Here is an 11,009-nt window from a genome sequence, read left to right on the forward strand (position 1 = left end):
ACAATAGTTTCAATAAAAACACGTTTCTGCTGTAAGAACTGCACAGACGCTTTCCACAAGAGGGCGATAATGAATAGATCCTTACGTGACTAGTCCCTGTTCAATGACTCCACCAAAGAGGCAGGCTGTGATGAGAAGTTCCCTCTCAGGGTACTGGGGAAAAAACTTGTACTCCTCAAACAGATTCCGCAGCATGCACATAAACACTTCCTGCAAGTGGAGATCAAATCAACAAGATAATCATATACACATTGAAGTAGTACAAATGCATTCATATACATCAAAATGTGTTCAGTGATGCAAGCAAAATGACAAGAGGTTGGCATGTCAACAGCACTTAAGCAAAGCAAATGAAATTTACTGCATTTGGCATATATTGTGAAACTAGGAAACATTCCGGGCATGAAACTTTCATACACTGGAGCCAACAGCCTTCTTTGGGGCATGAAACTTTCACATCAATGCACTGTGTAGACAAAACTTTTGTGTGCATTCTATATTTCAGAATCCTGACTCCTTGTTACATTCACAAATGTTTCATGCATGTGAAAAGTTTCTAGTTTTATAGTATTACTATTTCATAATGTTTTCATTGTTGCAAATTTGTAAGTCAACTGTTATTTGTGACATCAACAATGTGAGAATATAGTGCCTTCTGTATTACAAATACAGGGTTTTTTTTATCCCAATGGTGGGATATTCCCAACATTTCTTTTCAAGTGGGATAATGACCGTATCTCATTCTGTCACTGCACTTCTTCCCTGTGAATTCAACCACTCGCTGATCTGTCTTTCAAGTATTCAATTGTGAAATACCGTGCTTGCAAATAAATTGTAGCTAAAACACGCATTTCCATTAGACACTTCCTGAGTATACTCGGGTCTCGTCCTCAACGGGTTAAGAGGCAGCACTGCAGCTTATTTCTGAGATGTCACACAAAAAATGTCCACTCACCCTCTCCCTGGTGACCTGGGAATCCTTGAAGCGTTTCAACATCTGCAGCACATCATCCACTGACATGATGGGGTTTGGGGGCTGGTTGTAGATCTGCTGGAAGTAGCTGTTGGCCTCCTCGTCGATCTCCGGTGAGAAAGACTGGTTCAGCTCCGGCCATATGTTGGAAATGTCTCCTGGTTATCAGTTTCAATGCAAGGCACAAGGAGAAAAAGAAATCACAGAGTCAGCAAACACTGTCAAACGGTTTGAGACAATAAAAGACAGCAGGACAAGTTTCTAAGACAAGAAAATTTCTCTTCTAGATAACTGACACAGACTAAGATCTGTTCTGGTCAGAGCTTATATAGGTTATTCATGACTGCTACATTTTCAGCTTCAAAGTAATTGAATAAAGCACATATCAAAATAGGCCATTGTCAGTTTCACCATCATCATCACATCGTGTAAAAAATATCAAGCATAGCATACAAAATCACAAGTTTAATATGGAATGAGACTCTTCAGGTATTTTCATTATCAAGATGGACTGTACCACATTCGGTATGTATTATCATTATGATAATTATTTGATCCTTTTATTCTTTAAGAAAAAAGACTGCATGAAAGCAATTTCATCTGACTGTACTCTGCACATTGAACAAACTTTGTTTCAAATGTTTGGATGCATAGTTACATGAACTCAATGCCAATAAGTGCAGAAAGAAGAGCTAAGTTGACACTGATGTTATGTCTCTTGGCCGGAGCAGGTGGGGGTTTCTAAAATACGGCAGTGCATAACGCAAAACAGTCTCTATTGTTCACAAGAATAACACAACTCTGGGGCGTCAGTCTGTGGGAGTGAAATAGGTTTGAACACTGGCATGGACTGCTTTTTTTAGCACCTTCTTTGATGCAGGTATTCACAAAAGGCACACTTCAAATAGTATTGTAAAACCCATCCCCATTAACAGCAAACTGTTATTCAGATCCCCTGGAATTCTATGACACATTGAACACATTGACGGAGTAGAGACACTCGGGCCTCAACCATTCCTTCTTAGTATGCTTTTGTACAAAGAGGTGTGAGCATGACAAAAAAAAGGCACTACATTTGAGCTCCTACAGTATTCCGTTCAACGTCTGTCACAGGACCTGACCCTTCAACTTAGAGTAGCATTTTCATTCTCTACCTGGTCTTATGGCGCCGGCACCAGGCTTTGGTGGTTGATTCATGTTGGGCTGACTATTATTGTGAAGGGATGACTCTAGGGTGCATCAACACAAGTGAAAAAGAGAACACACATAGATACACACGGTTAAAGAGCAAATCGGCTCAGGAAATGTGCCAGAAGTGGTACAAATTTGAAGGAAGCGAGGTGAGCTCACAAACTATTAGACCAATCATGATTGAGAAAGGAGACGGAAGCTTTCAAAACATATCAGATTAACAAATGATGTCAAATATGTTTTCAAAAACCCAACAGAGGAAATCTTCATAAAATTAAGTTAAAAAGTTAACACATCTCTTTAGTGGCAAAAGACACACAACCTGTGAGAAAACATAAAACAAATGCACAGTTCTTGTCATAGAAAGAAGCCACTCTGAGAAGCTGTTAAAGATAAAAAAAAGTTTTGGTACCTCAAAAGTGTCCTTGAATTTCCTTGTCTTAGTTTGTCTTTCAGGTTAAAGTACCTTTCATATAACTAACACTGTGAGACTTACTCGCCCCAAAGTGCTCTCATGTCTTAGTAATCATGCAATTAACTGCGACCAGCAGCCCCATACGCATAGCGACCAGCAGTCCCATACGCATAGCGTAATCGGGCTTCGCATTGTAGCATTCATGATCATGACAGATTTAGTATCGCAGGGTAAATGTCAACTTAAAATCCCATAAATTCTTCAATTTGAAGACTTACCAATTAAGTTGAAGTATTGAAAACAGGCTTCGGGCAACGTTTGGTTCTGCCTATAGTCCCTTTCTGTTCGAATTGATGACTGAATGTGACTCGGTCGACAGGACCTTAGGAGAGCTACATACAGTACACTGAATACTACAGCCAGTGCATGCGAACACATCACATGCACACAAATTTCAAATCCATGAACGGATAAGATGTTTGTGTGCGCATGCGCTGGCCATGGTATCCAGTGTATGTACTAGTAGCTCTCCCAAGGTCCTCTCGACCGAGTCACATTCAGTCATCAATTCGAACAGAAAGGGGCTATTGGCAGAACCAAACGTTGTTCGAAGCCTGTTTTCAATACTTCAACTTAATTGGTAAGTCTTCAAATCGAAGAAATTTTTGGATTTTAAGTTGACATTTACCCGCGATACTAATTCTGTCATGATCCTGAATGCTACAATGCGAAGCCCCATTACGCCATGCGTATGGGGCTGCTGGTCGCAGTTAGCTATGCGTACAATGGGCTGCACGCTGCTGGTCGCAGTCAGTGGTTTCGTACAATATTTATCGACGCTGTACAGCGTTGGCTCTGGTACGAAACCATTATTGCATGATTACTAAGACATGAGAGCACTTTTAGGCGAGTAATTCTCACAGACAACGTACTTTAACCTGAAACACAAACCAAGACAAGGAAATTCAGGGAAGCTTTTGAGGTATCAAAACTTTTTATTATCTTTAATCCAAAGGTGCTAATTACATTGAAGAGAATTCTACTTGTGTGTGGCATGAACAATGACCCTTCGAGTCCCAAATACCAAATTGTTGTGGTTTGGTGCTGTATCTTTTTATCATAATTTCTGCAATTTAATGTTAGTATTTGTTTCATAAGGTAGAGTAAAAGAATTCTCTTTCACTTGAGCCCTTTGATGTTCATAAATACTGTATACTCAGTATATTTAGCGAGTCTAATTTTTCACGCATCGGGACTTCCCGACAATTTCACAAGTGGTTGAAATCATGATCGCGGGGTACAGCAGAGGACGGCAAAATATATGCATTCACGTCACATTCATGTTGAGATCAGAGTTGATATTTTCATGTTTGACAATTCACAACTAGCACCCCACTCGCAAAATTCACGAAAATAAAAACCCTCCAAAATACACATGGCGTATGCAGGAATTGTTTTGTTTGGAGAGCTTTAAAAGCTTCTCAATTACCAGACTTTTAACTGAATTATACATTGGCAAAAATTTCAGGTGAAACTTCATGTTTCTAAAACTGGCAAAGTTTCTGTCGGTAAATTTCCGTCTGGGTTTGTGAAGATCAAATGAATTTTCTTGATTTCATCTAATCTTCCTCTATTTTGAAATATACAGCAAAATTTAGAATTATCACCGTAACGAGGACAAGATTTCTACAGCAAAATTAGTCTGGGACTTGACGAGTTAGACAGGACTCCCAGCACTCACAATATCATCAAAGACAAGGGACACAACCTGTCAAAGCTTAAAAGCAAAAAACAGTTAATAAAGTGACAACTTTACAAGAAAGGTGTATCTGCAAGGATCAATATCACCAACTGTAAAAGTTTCCTGAAAATGAAAGAATGTGTCTGAACTGTGGTCTTACGATGTGAGCTGGGCTGTGGTGGGTTGATGAGGCCACCAAGGTTAGCACCCGAGCCTGCCAGCATGGGGAACTGCTTCTGTGGTGACTGGGGTGGCTGCCCGTAGCTGGACCCTAGGGGGTTTGAGGTGTAGGCGTGAAGGTTGGGGGTAGACATGGCTGGTGCTGTAGACCCTAGAGGTGGCATGCCTGGAAGGGATTCCATCTGTAGGGTATAAGGAATATAAAGAGTGACTTTATTATTCCTTGCAGCATTGTGTAAGTTGTAATCCAAGCAATCGCTTACTTTGATGTTTCATTCTGTCTTAAAAGTTCCTTGATATTTTCCATGATTACGAAACTCCATTTATATGAATCATTTTCAGTGATTATTAGTATCATCATCATCACTATGATATCCCCTTCATTATCATCACTACTACTGTTGCTACTACTACTACTACTGTATCAGCAGCTCTTGCTGCTGCTACTGCTACTACTACTACTACTACTACTACTACTACTACTCCTACTACTACTACTACTACTACTACTACTACTACTACTACTACTACTACTCCTACTACTACTACTACTACTACTACTACTACTACTACTACTACTACTCCTACTACTACTACTACTACTACTACTACTACTACTACTCCTACTACTACTACTACTACTACTACTACTACTACTACTACTGCTACTACTACTACTACTACTACTACTACTACTACTACTACTACTACTCCTACTACTACTACTACTACTACTACTACTACTACTACTACTACTACTCCTCCTACTACTACTACTACTACTACTACTACTACTACTACTCCTACTACTACTACTACTACTACTACTACTACTACTACTACTACTACTACTACTCCTACTACTACTACTACTACTACTACTCCTACTACTACTACTACTACTACTACTACTACTACTACTACTACTACTACTACTACTACTACTCCTACTACTACTACTACTACTACTACTACTACTCCTACTACTACTACTACTACTACTACTACTACTACTACTACTACTACTCCTACTACTACTACTACTACTACTCCTACTACTACTACTACTACTACTACTACTACTACTACTACTACTACTACTCTACTACTACTACTACTACTACTACTACTACTACTACTACTACTACTACTACTACTACTCCTACTACTACTACTACTACTACTACTACTGCTGCTGCTGCTGCTGCTGCTGCTGCTGCTGCTGCTGCTGCTGCTGCTGCTGCTGCTGCTACTACTACTACTACTACTACTATGTTTTACAAACCTTGGGAAATGGTTTAAGTTGCATTTCATCACTAGTAGATGGTTGATAACTGAATGGCTCATAAATTGGTTTAAATAGCAAAGGTTTTTTTTTCAGACACTGTGCACATGACAAGTAATTACAGAAATCCTCTTTGGTCAGCTGAGGAGCAAGTGCATATAACAGATCACCATAAAAGTGGTAATTTTTACACAGTTACTGTTTTGCTACGAGCCAAGTATGTGAAATTTGTGTTTCAATTTTGCAGACTGTCAGCACACTCCTAGTCCTTGTACTAAAACACAGGAATGAAGTAGAGTACAAAAAATATTTTCAAGTATCTCATCACATGATAAGCATGAAATTCAAGTGCATATACACCACGAAATATTCCACATTTGCTGAATGCCTGACTGGTACATACTATAGTCGCTCATATGACATTATCTCCAAGCAGCTAGCAATCATTCCCCAAGAACCTGAAGGTTTACAAACAATAGACTTTCCAGCCAAAAGTCTGCATTGGCAAAAAACCGTGGACCAAGAGATGATTCATGAACTCACCTGAGTGCCTGGTCCCGGTGATATTGGAGGGAGTCCAACCTGGTTGTTCATGACGCCGGGCGGAGGGCGGGACTTGAGCAGGTTGCCACAGTTAGCTACCATGTTCATGATGGTGTCAACCAGCTCTGGACTCACGGAACTGCAAAGCACCAAAAGGATCACACATCACATATCCTGCTGCAGAGTAGCACATATCATATGTCATCTAAAACACATGAATAATGTTTTTATCGAAGTTCCATCCACAACCAGATTTCCTTCCTACTTCCTTCCCCATTTTCGTGTCTTTTCCAGCCTTTTTTGTTTCCTTCACACAACGTACGTGCCTGCACAATGTATACTTGTGTATTTCTGCATACAGTCATCTTCAGGATTTCAATACTTCTGGTAAACTTGGATCTTAACCATTAAATATTGCTTCTCTTGCCATTCCCACATAATTCTCTATCTTTTTCTTTTTTTTTCTCTTTTTTTCTTTCTTAATCATATACTTCTGAATTGTATAAATGTACCTTTGATAAATCTTGGCATTTCCTTATTACTGGTGAGTAAGTGCATTGAACTGAATGAAACTGAATCCATCATAAAGAGAAGAGGGTTCAGAAGCATAATAAAACCAGGCAAATGATAATGCATGACTCTACATTAGCAGTGGCCTGATGGCCCAGGGCCACTAAAAATTGATGTTGGGCCACAAGACTTTCAAAAAACATATCTTCTGGTGGCCCAATCATTTCCTTTTATTCAGCGTCACTACACTTCATTTTCAGGCCACCAACATTTCAAATTTAATTAAAATTTTAGTGCCCTGAACAGGTGGGCCTCCAGGGACAAAGTTAGTGTCGAGCCCTAGATGAATCATTGCATTGCAACTCACTTTGTGTTAGTAGCTTCATAACCACTATAAAAGTTTGTTCTCTTTTCTCCAGTGTGTGAGTCTTTCCAAGCTCATTACCCATTTCACTCACCTCACACACGCCTGGAGACATGCCAGCATGGTACCGATCGTCTCTGGGGGTAGGACTCCAGTTTTACCACCCCCTGGTAGTTCTCTGGGCTCTGGTGGGTGACCACCCATGACTTGTGGGGCGCGGCGCTTCAGGAACTTGACACAAGTCTGCACAAAGGACTCCTGTGTAGTATAGAGCACAATAATCATAGTGCACATTATCAGTTTATCTATTTACATTTGACATTGAAGACTGCTGGCATTGTTCACATCTGTATCATACCATCAGATAATAATTTTAAAGACACCTCACAAGATCGTGGTGGCTCAAATTCAGAAACTGTTGAACTTTATTGACTGTACAGAATGATGATCAAATGTATGAAAAAAACACCCCAAAAAAACCACTCCAGAATACAAATTGTTTGCATATTACTCTGTCACTATAAATAGATCTATGACCAAATAATCACGGTGCTCATAAACCCTACTTCAAACGGCCTATTCTAGCATTACTGTCTATAAAGAAGTACTGACCATGGTAAACTAACCATTCAACAGATTTACAATGTTTTGAAGCATGTAGCATCTATTTTCAACCCTAAAGTTTTCATTGTTCTGTCCTTGCCCGATATAAGAGATTCTGGTAGCCTGTACTCAATTTTTAAACAGATACACTGTTAAATAGTGCCTTTATTAATCAATAACTATGCCCCATCAAACTCGACAATGTGCTAATCATGCAGTTGGAGTGACTATGGTCTTGTAACTTATTTTTGCCACTTTAGAGAAAGGACAATATCTATGATGCATGTACATTCAAAGCGGGCACTGAACAAGTATTAACAAATACTATTGTGAGGGCAAAATAAGCGTAATAGATTCCTGAGTTCTCACCCACTGATATCTAGAGGTAGTATCTGGATATCTCATTGGCCAATTCACACTGTACAAATAACTGAAGCCACCATGCCGCCATGTTGCCACAAACACTCTATGGAAACTTGCAAACAATTTTCAGCAGAGACTGTCACCAAGTTCATGTGATGTTGTGAGCTCTGTACACAAGTGTATGGGCGATGTGCATGGCAAGATGGCAGCGCAGTGGCTTCAAAGTGATTGACCTATGAGACATCCAGATACTTCCCACAGAGATCAGTGGTTCTCACCCCATGCTCTCTGATCTTGTCCGTCATCCACTTGTCCAACTTGAGGTACTCCCGCCGCGAGGCGAGGCAGGCCAGGTCGATGACGAAAAGAAATGGAGTAGCGTTGAGGAGCAGGGAGAGGGCCTTCAGGTCCTGGGCAACATCCAGGATACGGGAGAGGCGTGTCTGGTCGCTGTCACCCCTCATGTACCAGTCGGCCATGGAGTGCATCACGATCTGTCGGATGGTGGGTGACTGGCCCTGCAATAGGAATAGACGCCACGGGGTCATGCAGAGACCAACTCTGTACTCAGTTCTGACACTGGAGTCTCCGTCAAATTTACAGTGTAGCACACAGATTGGCATGACCATTACCAGATTATCATTGATTACAACTGGACCAGGGAATGCCATGCACAAAGACATGCCCAACTGTTCCCTGGGCTTTGGTCGTTTTTGAAGATGTCACGCACTACAAATGAATGTAGAATAATAAAAGACAAATAAACCTGACACAAACAAAACCATCTTTTCAATCTTAAGACTCATTCATAACGCTTTAATTTTCATTGCAATAAATGACATGCCATGATACCTCGTAAAATATGATTTGTACAATTTTACAGATTTTAAATAAGACTTTAAGTTTATGCCAAAGTTGTTACCTGTCCATGCCATGCATAGTGCAGAACTATGCCAGAGTTTGGGTGGTTTCCAAGGAAAATGGGCATCAAAACTGCTATCAGCTCAAGTCGAAGTGGTGTCATTGGAGGCTGGGTGGAGAAGGCAGAATGGAAAGTAAGTCAATTTGTCATTACAGACATCTCTGACTACACAAACTTTTAATGACATTCTCTGATCACTGGAAATGGGATACTTTCCAGCAGTACAAGGAATGAGCAAGTAGCAGATATCTTTATGAATTCAGTGACAAGAGATGCTTGCTTACGTCAGTAACTGTCACTTAAAACACCAAAGTCATCTAAAATGCTATTAAGATTTACCTTGTCCTTAAATGTTATGTAATGTTTTCCCACCAAACTTACACCTTCTCCATCAATACATTGAACACAACTATATAAACTCCATATTCTCAGCCATTTTTGAACAGGACAGTCACCCCCAATAGTTCCAGCAGTTCAGTTTATCATGTACAAGACTCATACAATGTTGCTCACTCGTACTAGTTTTGAAGGTGGGCGGCTGCCATGCATCTTTGTACAAGAGATTACGAGCATCATTTGCTATGACTGCTGTAAACAGAGGTTCTATCCACAGCCAAACTTACCTGGACTTGTAGCAGTGCTAAGAGCAGCATGTCTGGACAGTGTTTGATGGGGAAGCTGAACAGATTCTTGACCTGCTCATATTTCCCAGTCTCCGACAGCTTCAGCAACACCTCCACCAAGTCCAAGGATTTCCTGGAAAGAGAAGTACAAGCACATCCTGAAAGTACAGCCATACCTAGGGAATCGAGATTAGCCAAGTACACAGGCCTCCTAAATGTTGAGCTACTGTCAAACCAGAAATGTTCGGGTGCATATTAATTTGCAAATTTTGCGAGAGCCAAGATTTGTGAAATTAAAAGGCACACAAAAGTTCTTGTCTACACTACATGAATTGAACGCCAGTGGCAATTCACGAAAATTCCATGCTGCAAAAAGGGCTGTTGGCACAAATTTGTGAAAATTTCATGCCGTGAAAATATCCTGCTTTACTGCACCTATGCAGCAGAGTGACTGCAAAAAATATGACTTCGGGATGTGATGAAAACATGATGTCAGTGGTTGTAGATTCTATTTATAACTAATCACAACTTTAGGAATTCTGCCTGCAAAACAAATTTGCGTTAAAAGGCCATTGCAGCCTCTTAATTCTTTTATCTGTGCAACTTGTTGCCGCACTCTCTGATTTCTGAAGTTTGCACCATTGTGGGATACATCATGACAATCTCTTGTATCCTTCTAACGTGCAGTGACGACTGTGGCACACACTTACACAACAACCTGTTTGCAAATAATGGCTTGCTTGAAGTAAAATTTCCTTGTTCATGAAACATGCCAGGACATGTCACATAATCAAAAGGGAAGAAAGGTTTTAAATGCCTTTTGTCTTTTTGCTTTTTGTCAGTGTATTTCTCAGTTCACTACTTCTTTCTACATAGTATATAACATCAACCCATATCTTCTTCTCTTTGGCATTTTGAAATCTGGACATAACAGGAAATAGTGACAGTTTTTGTGCATGCAGTTTACTGTGTGAAGTCCTTGCGCAGCTTACCATGTGGCAATCTTGCGATTCTCCTCCTCTGGTGGTGCTTTGAGAATGTCGATCACAACGGTGTGGCATGGGTAATCGGCAAAGCAGAAGACGTCAGGCTGGGCCAGGGCTTGCTGGATCCACGACAGCTGAGGAACAAAGAGAAATCACACTTTGCATCAAAATTAATCACACCAACATCATCTTCTCCTTCCCACTCTTATAGGGAAACAGTCCTATCCACTCATACTCTTGATGTATCAGTGAAATGAGGCAGGCATGTTAATGGAGCGAGAGTTAATCATGACTCTGCAACTCCTTTGTA

The 11,009-nt window shown here is 40.4% G+C and overlaps 1 pseudogene; it reads right to left on the bottom strand.

Moving 5' to 3' along the window:
- Positions 1-11,009, bottom strand: part of LOC139727283 (CCR4-NOT transcription complex subunit 1-like) — a 67,804-nt pseudogene that overhangs the window by 30,350 nt on the left and 26,445 nt on the right.

Source organism: Diadema antillarum, unplaced genomic scaffold (assembly GCF_040938485.1).
Source record: "Diadema antillarum isolate AM-2024a unplaced genomic scaffold, OU_Dant_1.0 scf00000017, whole genome shotgun sequence".
NCBI lineage: Eukaryota > Metazoa > Echinodermata > Echinoidea > Diadematoida > Diadematidae > Diadema > Diadema antillarum.